At 40.9% G+C, this 27,478-nt stretch overlaps 1 protein-coding gene across 22 annotated transcripts in view; it reads right to left on the bottom strand.

Annotated features, from left to right (window-relative positions):
* DMD (dystrophin) overlaps positions 1 to 27,478 on the bottom strand; it is a 2,010,563-nt gene that overhangs the window by 1,605,695 nt on the left and 377,390 nt on the right. The gene's annotated exons all lie outside the window — the stretch shown is intronic.

Here is a 27,478-nt window from a genome sequence, read left to right as displayed (position 1 = left end):
CGCTGCAGTGCAAACTAATGTGAACTAGGCAACTTTTAGTTTGTGCCAGTAGTGTTCACATGGGGCATCTAGAGTACAGCGCTTTGGTGCGCTCTGCAATTTACACCTTGTAGTCCACGCTGCGGCGCAGAGTCAATGACTCCAAAGTGATCCTCACTACCAATAACACTTTAGATAATCAAATAGAGTGAAAGTTACATTAGAGAAAATAAATACAGCCCATCTAAGTGAGGGTTGAGATATTATTTCAGTACCTGGATTATAGGACAACAATATCTCTCTTTTTAAAATTATTAAATATGCCTACTCGTACACTGCCTGCTATTCTGGACCTTCATGATCTAGAAAATCATGGCTGTTTGACAGACTGCAAGAGGCGCTTTCATGGCATACATAGAGCATGCCATGTCAATGGGACCCAAGAAAAATCAAGGAAGGGATTTGCAATTGAAAAGCTGCCCCCACACGCCACAGGAGAAAACATTTGTGTCTCTTGACCTTGCCTTCCCATCAAAGGTTTCCCACTTCCCCAATTACAGAAAAGCATTGGCTGGCACAGTGCATCCATAACTAGTATGTTTCCTCTCATTAGCACCCAATTAGGAGCGAACCTCTGCTCACAGATCTGTATAGGGATCATCAGCAAGAGTCCCTAGGAAGCACAGCATAGAATTTCTAGCCTGCAGGGCAGGGAGAGACTAAAGTGGCTTGTGTCCTCCCGATCCTGGACTGCTCTGGAGGCTAGAGCTGTTTAAGTTATGGCAGCCTCCCTGGGCTGCCTGAATGGACTACAATATTTCCTGCAAACCCTACAGCCCTTCCACCAAGTATAACCCTTCCTAATCTTAACCCTTCCCCATCAGGCTCCCTACCTCAGGGCATGGGAGTTCATGGAAGGCAGCCTTCCAGCTCCGTTTACAGGGCTTGTGCCAGGGGAATCCTTCCCCAGCCAGAACCAGAACCTTTAAACTACTCCAGACCTTTTACCTTCCATAAAAGGCCTGGAGTGGGGGCTAGTAGCTCACCCTAGACTCCAACATAGTGCTCTGTCCACAAACATGAGGACTGTAATGATGATGACTGAAAATGGACAAATGTAGGGAAAGCAGCATATAAGAGTAGAGTTTTGCCCTAGGTTATGTAATCACATATGAAACAAATTAGTGGCTTCAACCTAGTGTCTGATGACTATTTGTCCACGTCACAATAGAGACAATTCTGTAAGCAATAACACAGAGGGATCTCTTTGCTAGAATAGCAGGATTATTTTAAATCAGAAATGAAGCGCAGAGGCAGGAGGTTTGTGGGGAGCATGGCATGGTGCCTGTATTAAATGAAGCTACAGCCCATGCCACCTCCCTCCCCTTCTTGTGAGCAGTCAAGTTCACCCCATTTTAAAAATAAAAAATAATAGTAATTCTCATCTGAAATGCTCACGGATTAATAATTTTAATGGATTCAGTTGACTCTGAAAGGCAGTTGCAGATGAACTACATGAGGAATTCATGGTATTAATAATGTATTTCAATTCTTTTTCCTTTCTATGAGACAAGACAAGGCAAAGCTTTATGATACAATTACATCTTTTGTTCTCAGAAACCTTGCTTGAATAACTGCCACTAAATGTGTCTTTTCACAGGAATGCTTTTCACCTATAATAATAAAGTATACTGATAAAATATGAATATGAAAGATAAAACTATTTTGTTACAAAAATTGTCAAAGTTAAAAAATATGCTGCATGTAGACATTATGAGTAAAATGAGAGATTTAAAATAGATTGTGAAGACATTAGGAGCCATTTGACATTATATATGAAGTTGTATGTATCTATTGAGTAAATAACACAATGGGGATATATTTTAAGCAAACAACTTCACTTCATATTTACCTTTTTATTACATTTTGTATAAGACTATTCTATGCAATAAATTATCATTATTTTTATGGCACCATTTTCATCACAATGTATGGCTTATTATACCATATACAGTGCATTACAAATGTAGAATATCAATCTCTATTTCACTAGCAAAAATGTCAAATTATTCATTAGTACAAAATCACATTATTTTAAGTTCCAGGATGACCTGATTTCAAAAGATACTGAAGTGATGGCTGGAAGAATACTTTCTATTATTTTTAAGCATAAAGTGTCAGACTTTAATTCCCTGTATCTTTTAAAAATTAAATATGTATTTTCAAATGCAAAGTATAGTGCTTCCATAGAGAGAGTTATAGTCTACACAATTCCTGGATGTCAAGGTTTTGCGATATAATTAAATTTTTACAATAATTCCTTGTTTACTTTCTCCTTGCCAGTCAAAAATATTATTGCTATAGTAGATGTGGTTACAAAACCACCAATTTCCCCTTTGAAGGTTTTCAGCTCAGAGAACTGATAGTTTCACAAGTATTCATGAATTTAAAACAGGGTAACATTTTACTATTTTGCATGGAAAAAACAGTCCTTATGTGTTGTCTCACTGAAAATTAGCCGAAGTCGCTAACAAAAAGGTCAAAACACCGACTATTTATTTGAGTATCTGAGAATGTTGAGGCTTGGGGACAAGCTAATGTAATCAACACCATTTTGCAAGACCAAAATAACCCCACTGCTGATTTTGCTCATCTTCTTTTGAAACACAATATACTGTACTTGGAACCATTTCATAAAAATTAAAGCTGGAGAACAACATATTACATCAAGCAATCTATTCTCCTGCCAATGCAGGATTGATCACAAGAGTACATTTTCTAGAGATTTGTCTTTTCTAGTATTAAATACCTCAAGCAATGGCACTTGCTTCTTTCCTAGTCAGCTGTTGGTTGAAAGTGACATTTTTAGCAACTTTAGCTATTTGTGCATCTGACAGCAATGAAGGGTCCAGAGGATACACAATCTGCAGACCACCTTGATTATTACAGGGCATGTGCCTTTGGTAGTGGGTGATTGTGAGGTTGGTCACAATGCTTTCCTCTGCCCATCAACACTACCTCCCTTTTGCTGGGTTGAATGTCAGTCAGCAGCTTCCCATACAAGTGCTGCTCTCTCCCAGGCTCCTGGGATATGTAGGAGATGGTGTTCTTTGCAGGAATACAAAGGAAGTGTAGAGCTGAGTGTCTTGCATATATTTGATTTGATGTCATATCACAAACTCCCACAGCATCTTCACATAAAATGTGAAAGTAAATTAACGCTAAACACATAGCTGCTTCTGTTTAAATGCCTCTTAATACCATCCCAATGTGCAGCTTTAAGCATGTTATTAAAACAGAGGACCATTTTGTATAGAGCGTATATGTGATTGTGGAGATGGGAAGAAGGGAGGCACAGCTATTATCTAGTGCCCAAGCTTAATTTCTTTCCCCCGCTGGGCTACTGTATAACATATTCAGAAACAGTGTTACTTTTCCACACATTTACATGCAAGACATTGAACTGCTAATCACAGATTAATTAATGCCCATTGAGCTAGTAAAAAGCAGGGTCTCCAGAGTAATATGGGAGTTAAATCCAACCATTTGAATTTGGCTCTCTCACAGTCCAAGCGATGCTATGCAACCTTTGCACATTTCCATACACAACTCTCTTCCACTGTTATCTTTATATAATGATCATTCAAGTATACTTTCTTTCATCTCTATTATTTCTAGATGCTTGCTCTGACAAGTTTATACCACAGCAATTTGTTTGTGGCAGCCTCCCTACAAAGAATCAATTTTGTGTTAATACATGGCACATTCAGTTTCCCTATGGAAAGTAGAGAAATACACACACACACTTTTTTTTTTACCTAGATTGAAGGACTGAATACCAGATGTGGAAACTAAATGACATTTGTCTGGATGTAGAAAAATGTGCCAAAAACACCAACCTGCCACTTCTGAATTTCTATGTTTATAATAGATACTTTAGTGACAGCCAGATGAATGCATTTGCAGCTGTTTTTACTGTGAGGCAACAAAAATAATCAAGTGGTCAGGTATGCAATTTCTCTAGATGTCCCAGGGTAATATACTGTGTCTACTACACACTTCTCTTTAAAGCTGTCAATCAGAATTCCTGTGGATCTCACTTTCACTATTTGGGTGAATCTAAAAATGCAATACTGGAAATGTACCAAATTTCTCAAAGTAATTATAATGTGCAAATTTATAATCATTTCCCCCCAGCAAAAATATCACCTCTCCATTGTTTTCCAAAATCCTTGTCATGTAGTCGGAGGGTCTATGCTTAGCCCTATTGCAGTTTAGGAGATTTTGGGGTCCATATACGTAAATGGACAAAATAAGAGAAACAGATACTTCAATTATTGAAATGTATCTTGTTTTCAGGCACTATACTATCTGTTACCAGTGCATAGATCTTGCTTTTACTTTAAGTTTTTTTTTCTCCTTTTAGCCTTTCCATGCATAAGGTATTGTGTATAGGTTATGGTTCAGGTGATCAGCAAAATACAGACTGTATCTCCAAACCTCTTGAGTTTGCTAAATTGAGCATTAGATTTGAAAGAAGTATTTTTCCAGGGCAGTGTTCATGTGAAATTGTGACTAGAAAAGAAACTGAAATACAGTACTAATAGAGCTAATCATATGGGGAAGGGACAGTTCTAAAAGTTAATCAGGTGACAATGCTAATAAAGGCACAAGTGTTACAGCAAAGAATGCTTAGGATCATGCAATCAGCCCTCAATAGGACTGAGGATGCTACTACTAATGATGAGTGGTTAGCAGACAATTTTCATAGCTGCTTAATGAAATATTTCACATTTGCAATCTATTACCTCAATGAAAGTTCTTCATCATTTCCTCAAGACTAGAAAACATTATATGATTATCCTTTAATCAAACTGGATCTACCTTTTATAAAGGAAAATATATTTTAAAAAAACATACAAGAAATGAAAGAAAATTACTTTTTTTAAATAAAGAAAATTAAACAGCCTATTTTGAGAGGATACAATAAGGTAAATAAAAACTCTGATATAAAGGCAATACTTTTAAACAACATTCTTTGATGGATAGAGTTGTGATTGTGAATGAGAGCTATGTAAGATTTTCTAACGGCTCGTTTACACAGAGGAAGTCTGAACTATTTCACCACTGTGAAATGGTACAGCACTATATCAGTGTTATTGCAGACCAAACCAAAGAAACAGCCACTCTCCTGGACAAATCAAACCAAACATCCCCTACTGGGCTTTTCCTTCCCCAGTTACCTGGAGACGCTTATCCTTCTCCCCCCCGAGATACTGTGAGATGCTTCAATGTCCTTTTTCAAATTCAACACTGACATTAGCACAGACCCTTCCCAAGCAGTTCTGATATACATTCTGGCCTGTCCTCCCACTCCCCAAGAGGATCTAACAAAAACTGAGGCTTGGTCTATACTAGAAAATTAGGTTGTCTTAACTATGTCAGTCAGGAACATGAAAAATCCACACTCCTGAGCAGCATAGTTAAACTGACCTAAGTCCCCATGTAGCCAACACTAGGTCGACGGGGAGGTGGAGTACCTGCGCCAATGGGAGAATTGCTCCTGTCAGCGTAGGCAGTGTCTAAACTGAAGTGCCACAGCGGTGCAGCTGTGCTGCTATAGTGTTTTAAATGTAGAAGAGCCCCCAATAACTTGCCCCTTCGTTTAACAGAAACTATAAGTCCTTCTAGCTCCCTCCAAAGATTTTTATTCATCAAAGTGACCCAAGAAACAAGTAAACACAATTAGAAAGCCAATTTAGAAAGACAGCCAATGTCTTGGAGAATATTGCTTATACAAGGCATTATACAGCACATGATTTGCTGTCTTTCAAAGAAAGGCTGGAAATTTGCATAATGTGTTCTTGAATAATTAACTGTGTAATGGGGGTATTTACCACACACCAGCCCTAAAAGGGTTAAGGAAGCTGAGGAAAGGGGTAATAAGTGTGATAGGCCACACATGAAATGCTTATGCTGGAGCCACAACCCCTGGTTGGAGGAAGAAGTTCAGGTGAGCTGTGACGAAGTCTATAACCACCCTCTGCATTAGAGAGGGAAAGAGGGAATGCAGTGCAAGAGTAGGACCCTGGGAGCCTGGCCCTGAGGGAAGGGTGTACCCAGGGAAAAAAACAGGTAGGGAAGAGAGCCTGCAGGAATTGGGTAGGAAGCAGCCCTCCAGAGAGAGAGCAGCAAGGCTTGGGATTGAGCAGAGCTTGGCTGTGTATTGTAGGGTCCCTTGGCTAGAACCTGTAGTAGTGAGCTGGTCCTACCAGCCACTGATGGTATTGCCTGGCCAGTGGGTCCAGTGAGACTCTATACCCTAGATGGAGAAACCACCTAGTGACCTGGCTGAAGGGCTGAATCATGAGGAGGAAACTGCGGTGAGTGAGTACCATGTGACAACCTGTATAAGGTTTTTATTTGCATATTAGTCCTTCACCTCGTTCCATACATCAGCACTAGGATCCACATCTGAACATATTAATCAAATCATCATAACTGTGTGGCTTTACTCTTGCACAATCTTGAGGGTAAACCTGTTGAGTTTACTAGAAGAAGTCAGTATTTTCAAGATATGCAACTAAATCATCCTAGATCAAATCAAATCCCAGCATTTTTTTTTTTACTTTTATTTTGCTTTGTAAGATTCCAAGCAAAGTGGGAGAAAATGCTGGGGCAGTATGTTAACAAAGGATTAATCTCAGTTCAACTTCCCCTTCTTCATTCACAGGAATTACGAGATAGAGAATAAATTTATTGCTTGGGAGATATAGGAAAGAATTCCTGTGGGAAAGCCAGTTTCCATATAAGTGGCCTAGCAGTGGGTTGAACTCCACACTGAGGAAGTGGTCTATTACTCTTGTGATTATATAAACAAGTTTTATTTTATTATAAACATTGTATTTTATGGAAAAATTCCTTGCTGACTTCCCCTGTATTTTAATTCTGTTAAGTCTTTCCCACAGTTTACAAAAACATAGGTTTTTGCTCTGACCTAACCTAATTCATGTTATTCAGAGAAATAGGGTAGATAGATAAGTATCCTTTGTATACAGTTGTAACTAGAGTCATAAAAACCTTTATCTGTAGATGGAGCAACAATCTCTGATGTTGCACTGATTACACCATCTACTCTTGATAATATTATATCAGGGTTTTCTACAAGAGATAAAACTTGCTACATAGCTGAGTATAAACGTGTCTTCTCTCTAAGGACTTAACATTACTCTGAAGTCACATTGGTTTAACTTAAACTTGTTTGAAAACAGAACCAGGCCAAACCCCAGTACAGATACACTTCTATCATTTTTAATTTGGTGGTATTGGTTTAGCTTGTGCCTATAAACTCTCCAACACAGCCTAAATTTAAATCACCAGTTTTAAGTTTCTGTCCAAACAGAGATACACTGGTTCAACTAAAATTGATTTCAAATGAAACCTTTATTTTAATCAGTGAAGTGGTGTGTGTAGACTAGACCTAAATTATATGATGTTTCCTTTTCTTTGAAACATCATTTGTACAGTGACATGGATTCTGTTTTCACTAATTACTTCAGAAAAATCTTCCAAGCAATCAAATATTCAAGGGTACATAACTGCTAACAGTTATGACTCAGTACCATAACAACTAGATGGGATAGCTGGAAAATTAAAATCCAGACCTAGGTTCAAGTTCTAAATCTCTTCAAATTTCAGGGATGTTTTTCTCTCTAGGATATTGGATCCATCTCTAACAGTAACATTTGAAACAAGTAATCAGAGAGAGAAAAAATGAGTAGATCATTACTTAGGGTTTATCTACATGGTAAATTATTCGAGAATAGCTATTCCTGATTAACTATTCCTAATTAACTCTCAGGGCACGTCTACACTTACCGGAGGGTCCGGCGGCAGGCAATCGATGTTCTGGGATCGATCCCGGAAGTGCTCGCCGTCGACGCCGGTACTCCAGCTCGGCGAGAGGAGTACGCGGCATCGATGGGGGAGCCTCCCTGCCGCGTCTGGACCCGCAGTAAGTTCGGACTAAGGTACTTCAAATTCAGCTACATTATTAACGTAGCTGAATTTGTGTACCTTAGTCCGAAGTGGGGGGTTAGTGGGGACCAGGCCTTACACAGGGAGTTAATCAGGAATAACTTCATTTAAAATTCACACCCTATCTTAACCTGGATTAGCTGTCCTGTGTAGACAAGTTGTTATTTACAATAACTGCTATAGAAGAAACATGACAATTTGTTTTGTTTTTAATGAAAAAACAACATTCTTTCTACGTCTACTTTCAAAATTTTAACAAATGCTGTTGCTCTTGTGGTAACTTCCAATTTTCTGTACTTATTGAAAGCTAGTATACCAGTACATATTTAGCTCTGGTTTCATTTAAGTACATCTTGGTTTTATAGAAATGTTATCTAGAGCAGTGGTTCTCAAACTAGGGCCGCCACTTGTTCAGGGAAAGCCCCTGGAGGGCCGGGCTGGTTTACCTTCCACGTCTGCCGGTTTGGCCCATCGTGGCTCCCACTAGCCGTGGTTTGCCGCTTCAGGCCATTGGGGGCTACAGGAAGGGTAGCCAGCATGTCCCTTGGCCTGCGCTGCTTCCTGCAGCCCCCATTGGCCTGGAGTGGCGAACTGCGGCCAGTGGGAGCCGCGATCAGCCAAACCTGTGGACGCGGCAGGTAAGCAAACCGGCCCGGCCCACCAGGGGATTTCCCTGAACAAGCAGCGGCCCTAGTTTGAGAACCACTGATCTAGAATGCTTTCAGATTTAAACAAATAATTGAATTTAATTTGCTAAATGAAAACAAAAAACAATGTTCGCCAGCTTGGTCATTAATCATTCCTTTCATAAATACATCTTACTTAAAATATGCTTGAATATACCAAGAACTTTTTTAAAAAGAATAATTAAATTGGACAAATTAAAGGGAAACTTAGTTTTCTGGATCCAAAACATGACCTAGATTTTGTGTTTCCTTACACAGAAATTTGCTTGCAAAGTCCATGTAACTTCTGTGTATAACCAAATACTTCACTGCTCATTTCCATAAGTAAGTCAGTGCAGCAGACCAGCACTCATAGTTGCCTCTCTATAAGAAACCAATGTGTGCTTCCAATGGAAGAAGAAACTTCATCAAGGAAACAGATTAGAATTTCTTGGAAGCATGAACCTTCCTTACAGGTTTTTAAGGTCAGGCTTGACAAAGCCCTGGCTGGGATGATTTAGTTGGGGATTGGTCCTGCTTTGAGCAGGAGGTTGGACTAAATGACCTCCTGAGGTCCCTTCCAACCCTGATATTCTATGAACCTGCAAGCATGTAAAACATTATCATCAAATATTAATCATACTTTGGTAAGGCAGATTGCCTCCTCCAAGGAGATCATGTTTGCTGTTCCACGCAACCAGCTCACTAAGTCTTCTCTAACGTAACAATAAACAATTTGGGAAGTGAAGCAGCTAAACTGTGCCAATGGATTAAGTGTTGTGGGAAGGAGAATGTTGCAGATTGAGCAAAGACAGGTGATTCTGGGTACCCATTTGGTTAAATTGTTGTTAAAGTTGCAGTCTCTAATTTCCAGCACAAGCATGTTTGCTTATGTAGGCATGCAGATATTTGGGTATCTAACTGCCAGTTTACCCAGGGCATCGACAGCATCCCTCTAACACCTATGTTTTGTCATCATATGCATATAGTTATGTAACACTGACAGACCCCAGTTGTTGGCAGGCGGGACTGAACCTGGACCTATGTAGTTAAATGCACGAGCCGCTACCGCATAAGCTAGAAGCCACGTGCCTCTTAGCTAAGCCTGTGGTAGACTTATGAACCTCTAGATGGGCTAGGTGCCACTAGAGGTGGACATAGCATCACACCAAGCAGGCTTGCATTAAAGGGGCATACTAAGACTTACCTAGTAATACTTTGACAAATTTATATTTATTAAATTTAATAATTCTATTTTCTGAACACTGTAAATGACACCTCCTATCTGATCGTGAAGTTATAAAACCTTCTTTCTTTCAATTCTGTATCATGGTAGTGAAAACTGTAACACTTGGCAGAAACTTAACATAAATTGCGAGGCTTGTCACTACCAGCTGTTCCAGTATAGTTGCTCATTGGATCTTTCAGAATATCAAAAGAATGAACCATACTATCTACTTCTCTGTTCACCAAGGAGTCAAGTAGACACTGATGAAATCATGTTATCAGCAGCTGCAGTGCCTATCTTTGAAAGGATACAGATAAAGGTGATCTAACATACATTAACTACAGCACAACAAAAGATGTGTGTACAAATGAAGCCTATTCTACAACATCTAAAGGACACTTCCCCTGAGGTTTAGAATCATATTGAGAATTGACCCTACATAATATGGAAAAGGTTACCAAATTTAGTCAACAGTGAAAGAAAATTCAAGAAGTTATTGATTATGGTAGCCTCATTTGTCAAGCAAGTAATCTGGAAGACTTACCTTGAGATTTGTTTTTATTTTGATGAATTAATGTAAATTTTAGAGAGCTTTCCTGTTTACATGAGTAGGGAGGCAGCACTGGAGTTCCACAAGTATGATGATATTGAGATTTACCTTGAGATCAAGGAGTAAACCTCTTTGTTAAGAATGATTGACTGAACATATCCTACCCAAATTTACACCACTTGTTCTATGAGAATAGATGACATTTACTTAGAGTTAATAAATAAATCTGTTGGTTAGTTTCAATAATTTTTAAAATAACCCCATTGAGATTTGGTAGTTCTATAATTTTTTCCTGATCCTTCCAGTAAAAACATTTATTGAGTGTGAAATCTGTAAGCTATGAGGGTAATTAACCACAGGAACAATTTACCAAGAGGTCTGGTGGATTCTCCATCACTGGCAATTTTTAAATTAAGGTTGGATGCTTTTCTAAAAGATATGCTCTAGTTCAATCAGGAATTAATTCAGGGAAGTTTTATGACCTGTGTTATGCAGGAGATGAGACTAGGTGATGCCTTCTGGCTTTATAAACTCCAATTTATTTTTAATTTTTAAAATTGATTCACATGTAAATTATTCCAAAATCTAAGGCCTGTGATACTTTTAAATGTGTACTAACTCTTTAATTTTCTATTTATGAACACTGATAGTTGTAACCATGTATAATTACATTGCAAAGTTTGGAGTTTAATAATTTTCATCAAACTAACTTGATAAATTTATTTTTATGATTAACATTGCAGCATATAATTGGATTTCAGCCAATTATTTGTGATGGAAAACTTACTTTTCCTGGATAAGTGATGTGTGTGAAGCTGATAGACAACATTCTTTATCATAAGAATTCAGAGTTCAGCCAGTTACACCCTGGGAAAGGATGCAGCATATATTTTACCCAAAATGCAGAGCCAACTCTCCTGCCACTTCATGGAGTCTAGTCCTGCTGGTATCAGATTTTGAGACCTTTAAAACTGTGAAGGCAATGGAGAACAGTTGTGCGCAGGCGGCACAGGGCATAAACCTCTTTACCCCCATGTCTAAGCACTCTGAAGCACTCCAAGCACACAAAGGCTACTTTGTCACATCTTATTTGGCTGTGCTGAGGGAACAAGGAGAAAGGAGGCCCCTGTCATTCCTCTGCTCCTCTCTTAAAGATTGTGAATCTGATTTTAGGAAGGAAGGTAGTGGCTAATCACCACTGTAAGCAAGTAGGTAGAAAAGAGGGTCGGAAGTAGAGCTGGCGACAAGATTTTAAATGTATCAATTTTGTAACAAAAAAGGGGACACTGTTTGAGGGGAAATGTTCCCATTTTTTAAACTGTCTCTAATGAGGGAGAGAGGAACACTGCTTCAGACTCCTGACTAACGAGCTAGAGTAGCTGGATGGGCACATGATGGAGAGTGGGCTGCTCCCCTCCCAGATGAAGTTGCAGAGTGGAAGGGGCAGGGAAGGAATTGTGACTGGAGCCATACTTCATTCTCTGGTCTGTTCATAAGGGGCAGTGTAAAACTGCATTGTCTCATTCAGGACAGATTTAAAGGTTGCAGCCTATCCTTAACTGATGTGACAGTCAACATGGTGATGCAGGTGACAGATAAATAGCTAGCTATATGAAAACCCAAATCAACTAATTTCCTCATGAGATCCAACAGAGACTGTAGTGTATGTTATATAATATTTCTGTACATTGATGACATTCCATTGTACCTGACACTCCATTGTACCAATGATCTGGGAATTGGTGAAATGAGCTCAAGATTACAGTATCTTCTATCAACGCCTTTATTATTACCAAACTTGTTTTGAATCAACAGCCTGCTCATTCAAAATGTTCCAATCCAAGCAGTGTGAAAAGTTATGGGACTATATCAGTTGTGAGAAACTTCATATTTCAGCAGTTTCAAAAACAATTTAAAAAATAACAATTGGTTTAAACTGTTTTCGCTTTGGAGGATTTGAATCAGTGGAAATTGCTATACACAGTATGAAACTGAACATTGTGTTACAGGAGCAGTGTCAGAGTGTTTACTGCTCATGAGAACTTTTTTTTTGCTGAGGGCAGATCACTTTTCAGATGACTAGCAGCCAGATTCTCAATAAGCTTAGAGAAGAAGATTGTGTGGGTGTTTTACTATATATAAGAAAGCAGAGAATCATAAACATTCAAGATTATGTAATTAAACAGAATAAATCCTCTATAATGTTTGTATTGATAGCTTTTGGGGGGAAATTCTACAATTCTCTTCTTTTGTTCAGAAAATGGACAGGAAAAGGTGAGTGGTCTTAGGTGGATGACCCACAGGATGGGGTTGTCATCTTGAATACACAAAGAACATGTGATAAAGGACCAGAGAACAGGAGTAACAAGGTATATTCATGATCCCATAAAAAAGAATGTACAACATGCAGGGGAAATAAGTGGCAAAGCCCATGAGTTACAGATTCATACTGTGTCCACCTGTAGAAAATGGAGATGCACAAAGCAGCAAGAGTTAAAGTAGGTAAGGGGTGGCCAAAAGAAGACGATGGAAGCACATGTAGCATGTAACTCAGCGTTCATGTTGCAAGTTCCATGTAACACTACTTCCACTGCACTACTTCCAGCAACACCACCTTGGGATACACAGTACACTTAGCTACTATATACAACACTTGTAGTACATCTCAGTTCTTTTAGGGCTCTTGTATTTAGAAAAGTAAGAGGCAAGCAAAGGCTTCTTACTCAGCCATCAAAGCCCACAACATACATTTTAAGCACATAAGCAGAGGTCAGGCAAGAAAGTTTAGAGAGAGGATCTTCAGTACATTTATCAGTGCAACTGAAAATGTTTTATTTTATATGGACAACTTTTTACAAATAATTACTGAGTGGAAGCCTGTGGCTAACAATACAAGTAAGTAATTTTCCAAATTACTTTATTTCTCTTGCCCCTGTATAAACCAATTAGAGAACAGGCAATTTTAATCTGCTTGATTGACTACCATCTACTTTTTATTTCATATGACCCAATTAGTCTATCAGCTAATTAGTATGAGCTACAACTGAGATACGTATCAGCAGAAGATGTGTTATTAATGAGTGGAGTGTGTGCCTGTAACTGTGTATTTTACACACACACACACACTCTTACAGCACACATACATGATGAACCCTCATTATAACAACCCTGATAAAAGGTGACTGATTCCAGACTCTCAATTACACTGAGCCTCATTAGACTCCATTTACATTAATCATTCTTTATAAAATTTAGCCCCAAAGAATGGTTCTTTGCTTAGACTAAACAAACCAACTAAATTAAAATTGAATTGCTCTGTTTTCTAGATCTTCCTTTCTAGGAGCTCTGGTCTTGTACATTATTTTGAAAGTAGCCAAGTTAATTATATGTAAACAGTATGTTTAAGCTACATATTTCCAATTCTCTTCCTTTCTTTGGAAGAGAAAGAAATGGATGTTTAAAGAGTAAGATACAGTATTCAGAAAGACTTTCTAGACACCATTAATGAGTAGTCCAGGACTACTCCCACAAGGGGAGAGGCAATTTTTGATTTAGTCTTAGGTCAGATCCTGTGCTTCATGTAAGAAGTGAATATAGTTGAATGCCTCGGTAATAGCAAACAGAATGTAACTAAATTTAATATCCTTGTGGGAAGAAATACCAAAGAAACCCACCACAGAAGCATTTAACTTCAAAAAGGGGAACTACGCAAAAATGAGGAGTCTTAGTAAATGGAAATTAAAACAAAAAGTCAAAAGAGTGAAATGCCACCAAGCAACATGGAAACTTCTTAAAACACCATAACGGAGGCTGAAATGTATACCCCAAATAAAAAAAAATAAGATCAACAACAAAAAACAACAAAAAAGCGACAAAGAGTCCTGTGGCACCTTACAGACTAACAGACATATTGGAGCATAAGCTTTCTTGGGTGAATACTCACTTCGTAAGATGCATGTAGTGGAAATTTCCAGAGGCAGGTATAAATATGCAGGCAAGAATCAGTCTAGAGATAACAAGGTTAGTTCAATCAGGGAGGATGAGGCCCTCTTCTAGCAGTTGAGGTGTGAACACCAAGGGAGGAGAAACTGCTATTGTAGTTGGCTAGCCATTCACGGTCTGTTTAATCCTTAACTGATGGTATCAAATTTGCAAATGAACTGAAGCTCAGCGGTTTCTCTTTGAAGTGTGGTCCTGACGTTTTTTGTAGCTTTTTGATGGCTACCTTTAAATCTGCTATTGTGTGTCCAGGGAGATTGAAGTGTTCTCGTACAGGTTTTTGTATATTGCCATTCCTAATATCTGACTTTTGTCCATTTATCCTTTTACATAGGGACTGTCCAGTTTGGCCTATATACATAGCAGAGGGGCATTGCTGGCACATGATGGCGTATATTACATTGGTGGACATGCAGGTGAATGAACCGGTGATGTTGTGGCTGATCTGGTTAGGTCCTGTGATGGTGTCGCTGGTGTGGGCAGAGTTGGCATCGAGGTTTGTTGGATGGATTGGTTCCTGAGTTAGAGTTACTATGGTGCAGTGTGTGGTTGCTGGTGAGAATATGCTTAAGGTTGGCGGGTTGTCTGTGGGCGAGGATTGGCCTGCCTCCCAAGGCCTGTGAAAGCGAGGGATCATTGTCCAGGATGGGTTGTAGATCACTGATGATGCGTTAGAGAGGTTTTAGCTGAGGACTGTAGGTGATGGCCCGTGGAGTTCTGTTGGCTTCTTTCTTGGGCTTGTCTTGCAGCAGGAGGCTTCTGGGTACACTTCTGGCTCTGTTGATTTGTTTCCTTATTTCCTTTTGCGGGTATCATAGCTTTGAGAATGCTTGGAGAAAATCTTGTAGGTGTTGGTCTCTGTCTGAGGGGTTGGAGCAAATACGGTTGTACCTCAGCACGAATTCCACCACGATTTCAACAGCTTCCACCCCACCATCAACCTTAGCCTGGACCAATATACACAGGAGGTCCACTTCCTAGACACCACGGTACAAATAAGTGACGGTCACATTAATGCCACCCTATACCGAACTTCCTCCCCCTCCCCCCCGACTGCTATGCCTACCTTCATGCCTCCAGCTTCCACCACGGACACACCACATGATCCATCGTCTACAGCCAAGCACTGAGGTACAACCGCATTTGCTACAACCCCTAAGACAGAGACCAACGCTTATGCTCCAATACGTCTATTAGTCTATAAGATGCCACAGGACTCTTTGTCGCTTTTTACAGATCCAGACTAACACGGCCACCTCTCTGATACTTAACAAAAAAGCCACTATGGCTAACTAGCAGAGTAAAAAGTGGTTAAAGGGAAAAAGGCATCCTTTAAAAATTGGAAGTCAACTCCTACTGAGGAAAATAGAAAGGAGAATAAATTCTGGCAAGTCAAGCATAATTAGGCAGGTCAAAAAAGAATGTTTAGAGCAACTAGCAAAAGACTCAAACTAACAACAATTTTTTTGGAAGTACATCAGAAACAGAGTCTGCCTCACAATCAGTGGAGTCACAAGATGATTGAGGTACTAAAAGAGCCAGTAAGACTAACTTTAGTACCAGGCAAATAGCTTGAAACAATAGTACAGAACAGAATAATCAGACACAGATGAACAAAATGTTGTTGGGGAAAGAGTCAACACAGCTTTTGTAAAGGGAAATAATGCCTGACAAATCTATTAGAATTCTTTGAGGGTGTCAACAAATATGTGGACAAGGGTGATTCAGTTGATATAGTGTACTTTGACTCTCAGAAAGCCTTTGACATGGTCCCTCACCAAAGGCTCTTATGCAAACTAAGCAGTCATGGGATAAGAGGGAAGGTCCTTTAACCAATCAGTAATTGGTTAAAAGATAGGAAACAAATGGTAGGAATATATGGTCAGCTCTCAGAATGGAGAGAGGTAAACAGTGGGGTCCCCCAGGATCTGGACTGGAACTTGTGCTGTTTAACATATTCATAAATAGTCTGAAAAAAGGGGTGAACATTGAGGTGTCAAAGTTTGCCAATGATACTAAATTACTTCAAATTGTTAAGTCCAGAGCTGTCAGTGGAGAGTTACAAAGGAGTCACACAAGACTGGGTGACGGGACAACAAAATGACAGATGACATTCAATGTTGACAAGTGCAATGTAATGCACATTGTAAAATATAATTCCAAGTATACATACAAAATGAGGGGTTCTAAACTAGCTGTTACCACTCAAGAAAGAGATCTTAGAGTCACCATGGGTAGTTTTCTGAAAACATCTGTTCAAATGCAGCAGCAGTCAAAAAAGCTAACCATGTTAGGAACCATTAGAAAAGTGATTGAAAATATCCTAAGGCCACTATATAAATCCATGGCACACCCACACCTTGAATACTGAGTGCAGTTCTGGCCTACCCATATAAACATATTTTGAAAAAGGTACAGAGAAGGGCAACAAAAATTATTAGGTCTATGGAACAGCTTCCATCTGAGGAAAGACCAAAAAGACTGGTCAGTTTAGAAAAGAGACAACTAAGAGGGGATATGATGTTGTTTGCAGTCCATTGCTGACAATGATGATGATATTGTTGTAATTCTCATCTATGGCTATGCATATGACACGGAAGTTTGAACCTTGATACACAGAGTCAGCCACACTGAGGGCATAGAAAGTCCGTATCTATGATGTCTGATGATATAGCTCTGCAGTGCCTTTCACATGCAACCTGCAGATGATTTCATCAATCTCACTCAAATCTGTTACATGCTGATCTTGTCAAAGAGAGCCATTGAGTCCTGTTCTGAGCCATTTGCCTGAGTTCTTTGAGATTGATTCCAGCCAACTGGAGATTGCTCTTCAGGTTATCTCTTACGTGCTTATACAGATGACTCTTCTTTCTTTTGTTCTGACTCACCTCCCCATACAAGATCGGTTTTGGGAGGCAGTGGTCTTCCATTACCATGACATGTTCAGTCCACTTAAGTTGTGCTCTCAATAACATTTCCTCAATTTCCTCTTTCAAGGACCTTAATATTGGTCACTCTGTCCTGCCAGCAAATGTTCATTATTGAGCAGAGGGAGCACATGTGAAAATGCTCAAGCTGTTTAACGTGCTGTCTGCAAAGAGTTCATGTCTCAGAGCCACACAGGAGAGATGTTAGAACCATTGCACTGCAGATCTTCAATTTGGTGGAGAGACGAATGTTGTGTTGGTTAGGGACTTTTGTTCAGAGTCAGCCAAGGGCATGGCTGGCTTTACTAATTCTGGAGTCTATTTCCTTATCGAGAGAGTCATCTCTCGAGATGGTGCTGCCCAAATACATGAACTGAACCACATTTTTCAGCTGTGTACTTTGGATGAAGTTGGGTGGTGCTGCAGCATTGGAATGAGATGCTGGTTGGAACAAGACCTCTGCCTTCCCGAGACTGATGGTGAGGCCAAAGAGCTGGGATGCTTCAGAAAATCTTTCAATGATGCCCTGAAGATCGTCATGTCTATGAACCATCAAGGTGTAGTTATCTGCTAAAAGTGCCTTGACGAGAAGTCTGTCCAGTGTCTTGGTCTTAGCATTGAGTCTTCAAAGATCAAAGAGGGAGCCATTGAGTTGGTAGCGGATATATATCACCTGATCCAAGTCCACTGTGGCATGACTGAGGACACAGGCAAAGAACAAATTGAACAGCATTGGAGCACGTATGCAGCCTTGCTTCTCTCCATTCGAGATTAGAAATGTGTCAGTCACTACTGGAGAGAACTTGCACTCTCATGTAGTCATGGAACAGACAGATTATTTGTATGAACCTTCTTGGGCGGCCCAGTTTCTGCAGAATAGCCCATAGATCCTCTTTGGTGACCATATCAAAAGCTATGATGGAGGTCTATAAAATCATAAATGGTGTGGAGAAAGTGAATGAGGGTGTTATTTCCCCTTTCATATTACACAAGAACTCAGGGTCAACCAATGAAATAGGCAGTAAGTTTAAAACAAACATAAGGAGTGAATGATCTACATACCAACCCCACCTATAGTTGAATGGTGAGCTGGAGAAAGGTCCTGTAAGGACAGTATGTGAAAAGCCAGATGTGACCTCTGACACATAACTGGAGAGTTAAAGTGAAATATCTCCATTTACCTGCCACCTATAAAGAGTAGGTTGGATCATGTACACTGGTCTTTATGGAATTTTTTTTCTGGCATATGGATGAGACACAGTATGTAGTTGTGTATAGATAGGCAGGGTAGGGTGAGGTTAGTGAGTAAGATTGGTGTAAAACATAGGCTGAATTTCTTTACTATAAATGCTTTGACTGATTTATATTCTAATGACATTGTACAAAAGTAACTATATCAATAGATGGCCTTTTAATTCTTTATACTGTGAAACACAAATTGAAGATGTGGAGTGACCAACAGTGCCACAAAATCATGCAGAGACTATTGAGGAGCATTGAAATGATTAAGTATCTTTAAAAGGCCATAGTGGTCAATAGGGGTTAGGAGCTCTGGAGTGGTCCCTCTACTGGCTATAAAAAGTAAGGTATGGGTTGTACCTGTGAACATTTTAATGTCTACAGTGATGCTCTATAGTATAGCTTGTAGATGATGTAGTATATCAGTGGCACTTAGAGACTCTGCAAACACTGTACAGAAGTTTAGAATGCTGGTAGAAAAACAATGAAATATGTAATTAAAGACCAAGGGATCAAATCCTGTCCCCTTGCCTTCATCCCCTTTCCCAAAGAGTAGCTGGGGATTCTGCCCCTGCAGCAGGCATAGGGGGAGTTCCTGGGGCAAGCCAAGGATGGGAGGGAGAGGAAAATTGGGGTCAGCCTCTGCCAGACCCAGCAATCAGACCCAAGAATTTCAAATAGTTAAAACTATGCTTTTTGGGAGTGAGGGAGGGAAATAAGTGTAAAAATACTTGGTCTTTAGATAAAGCCATTTTTCAGTTATGAAAGAGCAAAAAAGAATTAAGAAAAATTCCCTCTAATACCACTAACTCAAAAATAGCTTGTCTGATTAACCTCATACTGTTCTTGAGCTAATCTCCTCCAAGATGAGATTATTAAAAACAGACCCAACAGAATTTTTCCAGCGTTAGGATAGTGGTCTGAATTAGGCTGAGAAAGAAACTATGTTATAACCTCAACGTTTAGCTGAAGTTATAAGATAGCTATAATAATAGAGCAACTGGAGAGGAAGGACATCTAAAAGACAGTAAAGGAAGTAATAGAAAAAACTACACACTAATCAGTTGTCTTTGCAAAACCTCAAGTATGGCGCAGAACTGAGATCCTTTGTGACACTAATTTCCATTGACTATAATGAGCTTTGGATCAGGACCTCTATGGGCTAATAGAGACAGGCATCAGCTATCTGATGCCTAGTGGAGGAAATGAACTCAGACATCTCCTAAAAATGTAATTTAATTCTTTTTTTATGCAGCAGGGTATTTTACAGGATTATTGAAATCTTAATGTTGTGGGTGGAGTCATAAAATGTACTGAAAGGGGCAATATTAAAAAATAAAAATGTTTGTAGTACTGAGAATTTCACTCCCTCCCTCTCCCTCCCCCCAACACTATTCTTTTGGTTTTGAGTGCCCAGAGGTGTGTCTTGATAACTGAATTTGGGGGCTTTTCAGGCTGTGTCTGAGACTAGTACTTCAAATACATTTAGGACTCTTTACTGTTGTATGTTTTCTGTGCATTGATCGGAGATTTTTTTATTTCATACATCCCTACTTAGAACTAGCTCTAGTGACTGCATATCTATAATTCAGAGAAAAGAAGATTAAGAAATATATAATACTGTTGTTTTGATAGTGAACATTGATTTCACTTTCACTGCAGTGCAATATCGCAAGCGCCTCTGAGAACACTGTCACATCGCCTTAATACAAATTCAATAACGAAAAAGAAGAAAAATAACCATGCATCATCCTTTTTATCATTGTTCTTTTTTCAGACTAACCATCCTAGGCAACAATCTCATTTCCCATCATCAGGATCTACACTTACAACAAGCCCCTCATTCCGCAAACACACACACACACACACACCACCCCGCACGCGCGCGCACACACACACACACACACACACACACACACACACACACACAAGGAAAATATAATTTTCTTTTTAATTCCTAATGTTCTCTATTGGCACCTATATCAAGTTACATAGACATTTAAATCACATCTCTTCTTAGAGAAAAGAAAAAGTGGTTCTTTAGGTTTAGAAGATGCCTTTGAGCCCTCACAATGAGTCTAACAAAGCAGATTATACAGGACAGCAAGAACTTGTAACCAGAATTAATTCTGGAACCAGCATATAAAAATCCTACTGATACACCATGAAACAATTATAAATAATCCCACAAACACAAACTAAAAAGAGAACTGAAAACATTAAGCATATGCTGTTGTAAAGCTTTGATTCATGGGAAGTGGGAGAAAATTTCACAGTAAGTTAGTCCTCAGGTGAACATCCCAGACCCTCATTCGCTTGAGTATATACTGTAGGACACTCAATAAGCTGACACATCAATCTCAGCTCTTAAAATGAGAGGGTAGGGAGCAGGCAGTTTCAAAGGTAGACTGGTACAGTGTCACTTAAGGCCTTACATTATACCAAGTTCCTTAGGACAGCAGTGGTATCCACTGCATTGTCTGTACAGGGCCGAACACAATGGGAGCCTATTTCCTGATTGGGAACACCAGATATTAATGAAATACAAGTTAGTAATAATTTGCCAAAATATAAATCTTAACATTCATGGCCCGATTTTTTTCAGAAGTTCTGAGCATACAGAGATGACACTGAAGTCAACATGGATTCACCAAGGGCAAGTCGTGCCTGACCAACCTGATTGTCTTCTATGATGAGATAACTGACTCTGTGGATATGGGTAAAGCGGTGGACGTGATATATCTTGACTTTAGCAAAGCTTTTGATACGGTCATCCACAGTATTCTTGCCAGCAAGTTAAAGAAGTATGGATTGGATGAATGGACTATAAGATGGATAGAAAGCTGGCTAGATCGTCGGGCTCAACAGGTAGTGATCAACAGCTCAATGTCTAGTTGGCATCCGGGATAAAGCAGAGTGCCCCAGTGATCGGCCTTCGGGATGGTTTTGTTCAACATCTTCATTAATGATCTGGATGATGGGATGGATTGCACTCTCAGCAAGTTCATGAATGACACTAAACTGGGGGGATTGGTTGATATGCTGGAGAGTAAGGATAGTGACCTAGACAAATTGGAGAATTGGGACAAAAGAAATCTGATGAGGTTCAACAAGGACAAGTGCAGAGTCCTGCACTTAGGATGGAAGAATCCCATGCACTGCTACAGACTGGGGACCAACCGGCTAAGCGACAGTTCTACAGAAAAGGACCTGGAGATTACAGTTGACGAGATGCTGGATATGAGTCAACGGTGTGCCCTTGTTGCCAAGAAGGCTAACAGCATATTGGGCTGCATTAGTAGGAGCATTGCCAGCAGATCGAGGGAAGTGATTAGTTCCCTTTATTCGTCACTGGTGAGGCCACATCTGGAGTATTGTGTCCAGTTTTGTGCCCCTCACTACAGAAAAGATGTGGACAAATTGGAGAGAGTCCAGCGGAGAACAAAAAAACGATTAGGGGGCTCGGGCACATGACTTATGAGGAGATGCTGAGGGAACTGGGCTTATTTATTCTGCAGAAGAGAAGAGTGAGGGGGAGAACTACCTGAACAGGAGTTCCAAACAGAATGGAGCTAGGCTATTCTCAGTGGTGGCAGATGACAGAACAAGGAATAATAGTCTCAAGTTGCAGTGGGAGAGGTCTAGGTTGGATATTAGGAAACACTATTTCACTAGGAGGGTGGTGAAGTACTGGAATGAGTTATCTGGAGAGGTGGTGGAATCTCCATCCTTAGAGGTTTTTAAGGCCTGGCTTGACAAAGCCCTGGCTGGGATGATTTAGTTGGGGATTGGTCCTGCTTTGAGAAGGGGGTTGGACTAGATGACCTCCTGAGGTCTCTTCCAACCGTAATCTTCTATGATTCTATGAAGTCAATGGGAGCTGTGGATAGTCAGAACCTTTGAAAATCAGGCCAGACAACAGCAGATTCTTTGAAGGCAGAAGCTTTCTAAGCACATTGACTATTTCCATTTGAAAAATATCACAAACCAAAGAGATTGTGTGTACCACCAATAAAAATGAAGAGAAGGAGAAATACATTTTTTTTTTACTGACTAATGATATTTCTTTTGAGGCACCATATAAAGTGTATTTCATTTAATGACAACATAGTATGCTACCTCTCAATATTGCCCTGCCCACTCCTCATATGTTAGGCAGTATTTTCAGTTAAAGGAACCCCCCCCCCCAATCCCAAATGAACTTAAAAAATAAAATTAAAAGCTCATTCACTAACCCTCTGGGATCAAGGAGTGATATAATAGGAGAAAAATGTTTGTATAGCTTCAAAATTCATGTTTCCTTTCTCCCTCTAGGTATCAGTCTCTCTCAACCAGCCCCAGAAGTCTACAAGTGCACCCAGGGCCGGCTCTGGCTTTTTTGCCGCCCCAGGCAAAAAAGCCTCCGGCCGCGCCCCCCCCTCCAGGGGAGGGCGGCCGGAGCCCCGGGGGGAGGGCAGCGAGCCCCGGCCAGGGCTCTGCTCTCCCCGGCGGCCAGAGCGCCGGGGGGAGGGCGGCGAGTCCCGGTCGGGGCTCCACTGTCCCCGGCGGCCAGAGTGCCGGGGGGAAGGCAGCAAGCCTGCCGCGGCTCCGCTGTCCCCGGCGGCCAGAGCGCCGGGGGGAAGGTGGAGCACCGCGCCGCCCCCCTCCAGGTGCCGCCCCAAGCACAAGCTTGGTGGGCTGGTGCCTGGAGCCGGCCCTGAGTGCACCCCTATTAACCTGGATGGTTTAGGTGAGGCTCAAGAGTCGATGGCATTGAATGAATGTCTAAGGATTAATGATGGACTCCTGAACAAGGAGGAGACTGGAACTGAAACATGAACTTCTAGGAACATCCAGAGAGCTTGTTTCACTTCCATTTATGTGAGACAAAACAATAGAATTCAGTCTGCAAACGTCATTGGCGAGTGAACTCTACAGGGTTTGCGTCGTTCTAGTTTGTGATCATGTCACTAAAGACTAACTTAATGCACACACAAAGGAGGAGAGTTAGTTAATGTGGCATGTGAAATCTTAACTCTACATTTTCTGATTTTGACTGTCTAACTTTTTTAAGGCATGTGAGTTTTATCAATCCATAATATGGAAGAATTTGGCTAGATACCACTAGAACTCCCTATTTTATATAACTCCAGTCCACTAACCTGGTTCTCCACTGCACAAGGTGTGAGGCACTCTGCACACAAGCATGAAACACTACCAAATCAGAATTCTCCACTCATCTACCCAGGTGGCAATGTTTTATATCCACTTTGCACAGAGGAAAATGACTACAGAAGGACACAGCACTGTAGATTCAGACCCAATGTGCATATTGAATGAAACATTCACTATGAGCACCTATTTCATATTCAATGAAGCAACTTTTCATCTTGCACTAGATTCAGAATATCTGATGTTTTGAGTACACAACAGGTTCAGGAGTCCTCTTTATTCAATGTGCATGTTGCCTAGGAACCTATAGAGCCTTATAATGCACACATGAGAAACTCAAAATGGGGCACAAATCCCTACACCATTCAGGGGCTCGGTTGTTTGGGCCCCATGGGAGCTCCCTGGATTTTGCTTCAGGGATCTTAGAATGATACAGTTCACTCCAATCTGTGCAATGGCCACACCATTCCTTCTTGGTGAGTTGGCATCCTACTCAAAATCAGAGTGCTGAAAAGGGTTAGAAAGAGTTATGAGCAACTGAAAACAGGAAAGAGGGGGTACTAAAACACTTCAGCAACCTTAAGTGTAACCTCAGCTCCAGTGGTTATATATACCTGGAGAATTTGGTGATTTAAGAATGGTCTACACCTTCTCAGCACAGCCACCTGCAAGAACAAAAGCAATACGGGAGAAAAACATCCCTTCTTATCCCTGAGCCTTTGATATGCACAGTTCTACATTAGTAAGTGGGACACAATAAGTGTTTTGCAAAAATACAACACCAAAGCACAAGAGATTTCAATAAAGAATAAAAATTCTGAAAAGATAGAAAATTCAGACTTTTGGAGATGAATGGGAATTAGTACGCATCCCAGCTGAGAACAGTTATCTTGCCATTCCCTGCACTCCTAATTTTAATATAGCAGGAAGACTAGGAGTGCTAAGTAAACATATGTGGACAAAACTGGAAAGGGACCATGCATAACAAATTACCTCATGGAGTTATTTTATCGGCTAAAATGATGGTACTATAGCTGTAACTAAGTTTGAGCTCCCAGAGCAATACAGTTCTTCTTTGACAATAGATTACTTATGATTGCTTTCTTTTTTCTATTCCCTGTGCTACTGAAATTTCCTCACAAATTCCATCTTCTAAAACCAATCTTAACCCCATGACTGCTATCACAGGACTCAACCACTGAGCTGGAAGGTGAATCATTTACAATACCTTCCTCTGAAATTAAAACCAATCCTAGGCTTTTAAAAAAAAATTAGATCCTTTCCCCATTCAACTTTCCTTTATAAAAGACATGCAACATTACTTTGAATACAAATTCACCCCCTCGCACACAGGCCTGGTGAAATCTCACTGTAATCATTGGTAGCCCCTATCGTTTGGCCAAGCTAAATTCCAGCTTTGAGGCACTACCAAGGACTGCAGAAACATCACTGACATTTTTACATGTGGCATGAGGCCTTCTCTTCTCTTTCCACTTTATTTTGAAAAGAAACAACAATAAAACAGTATGGGAAGAGAAATGTCATCTGATGCATTCCAATGTCAAATAATTTGCTCTTTGTACGTATCTTTGAGCCAAAGATAAAAGGTATTTCTAGCAAGGATGGTTTTACCGGGACCAGAAAGCTGAACAAAAATCATTTAACTGTTTTCACATACTTTCGGTTGGTTTTCTACAATTACTCTAGTGAACAAGCTCAGAACAATTACTGAGCATGTTTGGTAACTAACATACTCTGTTCTGGAAGTTTCTGGGTCTTTCTGACGGAGTTATCCTGCCTTGCTCTCTGCAAGTGGGCAAAGACAGAGTATGAGTATCCAACTAAGATCCATGCCTCCTCCCCACTACTTCTCTTCCCCTCCCCTGCAAAAACAAGTCAAGTGATGTAGTACAAAGCATGTGGATTAAACATACCTCAGCAGCACCTACCCTATGCTCTGAGAACCCCTTCCAATTTTAAAATAATACAGCAATCAACCAATATGCTGAAACACTGAAATCCACTGCTGACCACCTACACAAATAGAATTTATTTTCACTCCATAACTCCAGTTTACAGGAAACTTCCAGCCTAGTCTTGCTTCCCTCCCCATCTCAAATGCCAAAAGCATGTCTAGAAGTTAACAAATCAGGTCTCTGGCAGATTCCAGAGTCAAGTGACCATCAGATACTGCCCTGCCCTTAATGCCCTCTCGCCTCTAGGGAGCACTAGATTGTGTGCTTCCACTGATTGTAACCGTGGTTTCATATAATGAGAATAAAGGCACTCTCTGAGATAAACTGGACCAAAACCAATTAGGGCTTTTGTCCTTATCCATAGCTAGGAGGACGTCATAGACCAACACCATTAGCAAAAGTTCAGTCCCATACCAAGGTCTAAAACCAGGCAAGTCAGAGTAAAGGAAATACTGCTATAGTTGTTGGCCATCGCTTTCTCAACCATCTTACCCCAAATGGAAGACAACAATACTTACATATCTCCATTTTACAGAGATAGAAAAATCAGTGCTTAAGCCAGGGAACTTGCTTCCTCAACCACTATCCTTATTTTTTACTTTTTCCCTGACTCCCATTATCTACTCACAATGCACTTCCTTACACCACACCCACTATACCTTTATCTCACTCAATTCATTGAGTTTCCATTCATCCAGCTATGAATCCAGATCTAAATTTTGTTTGGGGCCCATTTCTGTACTGTTCCGATTATGTTCCGATTTTTTTTATTATTATTATTTATGCATGTATTTATTTATTTATTGGAAACCATGACTCTTGGGCCAACACCAAAAAATAAAAAAAAGGAAAATATCTGAAAAAAATAATGATTAGACTGAAAATATGGGTGCATAATGGAATGGCCAACTATAACATTTCTACCCCACTGTAGTGAGGCGGTGTGGCGCCCCTCCGTCCCGCATAGGGCCGAACTTCCTCTAACCCCAACGTGGGCGGAGCCACCGGGTCCGGCGCCCGCCCCTCCGAGGTCACGGCCCCGACCCGGAAGTATAAAAGCCCGCCTGCAGAGCTCAGGGGAGCCCAGGCCGGCAGAGAGAGCAGACGTCCCGGGCCGAGCTCCCGCTTGGGAGACAGCCGCAGGCCGCGAGCTGCCTGCTACCCCACTGCCCCGGTCGAGCCTACCTCTCGCCAGGTACCCCGAGGAGGACTGGCCAAGCCTGCCCTGGGCCAGCTACCCCGGTGGAGAGCTGCCAGACCTGCCCCCAAGCCCCGCACCAGAGGAACCGATGCTGCTGGACTGGCCCGAACCCGGCGTTGCCAACGAGGTAGGCCCCGAGGGGGAACACGGAAGTAGCCCGGGGGTAGCTGACCCCGGTCAGGCTGCAGAGACATGTGAGCCAATGTCAGTGTGTTTCGGTCAGGACACCCCACTGACCAGCAGCGACACTAACCACTGCTAGGGCCCCGGGCTGGGACGCAGTGGAGTGGGTGGGCCTGCGTCCCCCCCCTGCCACCCCGCTCATGGGTGGCAGGCTTCCCCCTCACCCAATGCTCGGGTAGGAACCTGGGCCTCCCCCAAGTGTATTGTTGCTCAGCCCCTGCACCAGAGGGCCTGAGCTGTGACTGTTTGTGCCCCGCCCTGATCCAGGGCCTGGGCACACTTTAAACAGTTGATTGTTACTCAGCCCCTGCACCAAAGGGCCTGAGCTAGCTGAGTGTTTGCT

Source organism: Chrysemys picta, chromosome 1 (genome assembly GCF_011386835.1).
Source record: "Chrysemys picta bellii isolate R12L10 chromosome 1, ASM1138683v2, whole genome shotgun sequence".
In the NCBI taxonomy this organism is placed as follows: domain Eukaryota; kingdom Metazoa; phylum Chordata; order Testudines; family Emydidae; genus Chrysemys; species Chrysemys picta.
This window is presented reverse-complemented; position numbering and strand designations above follow the sequence as displayed.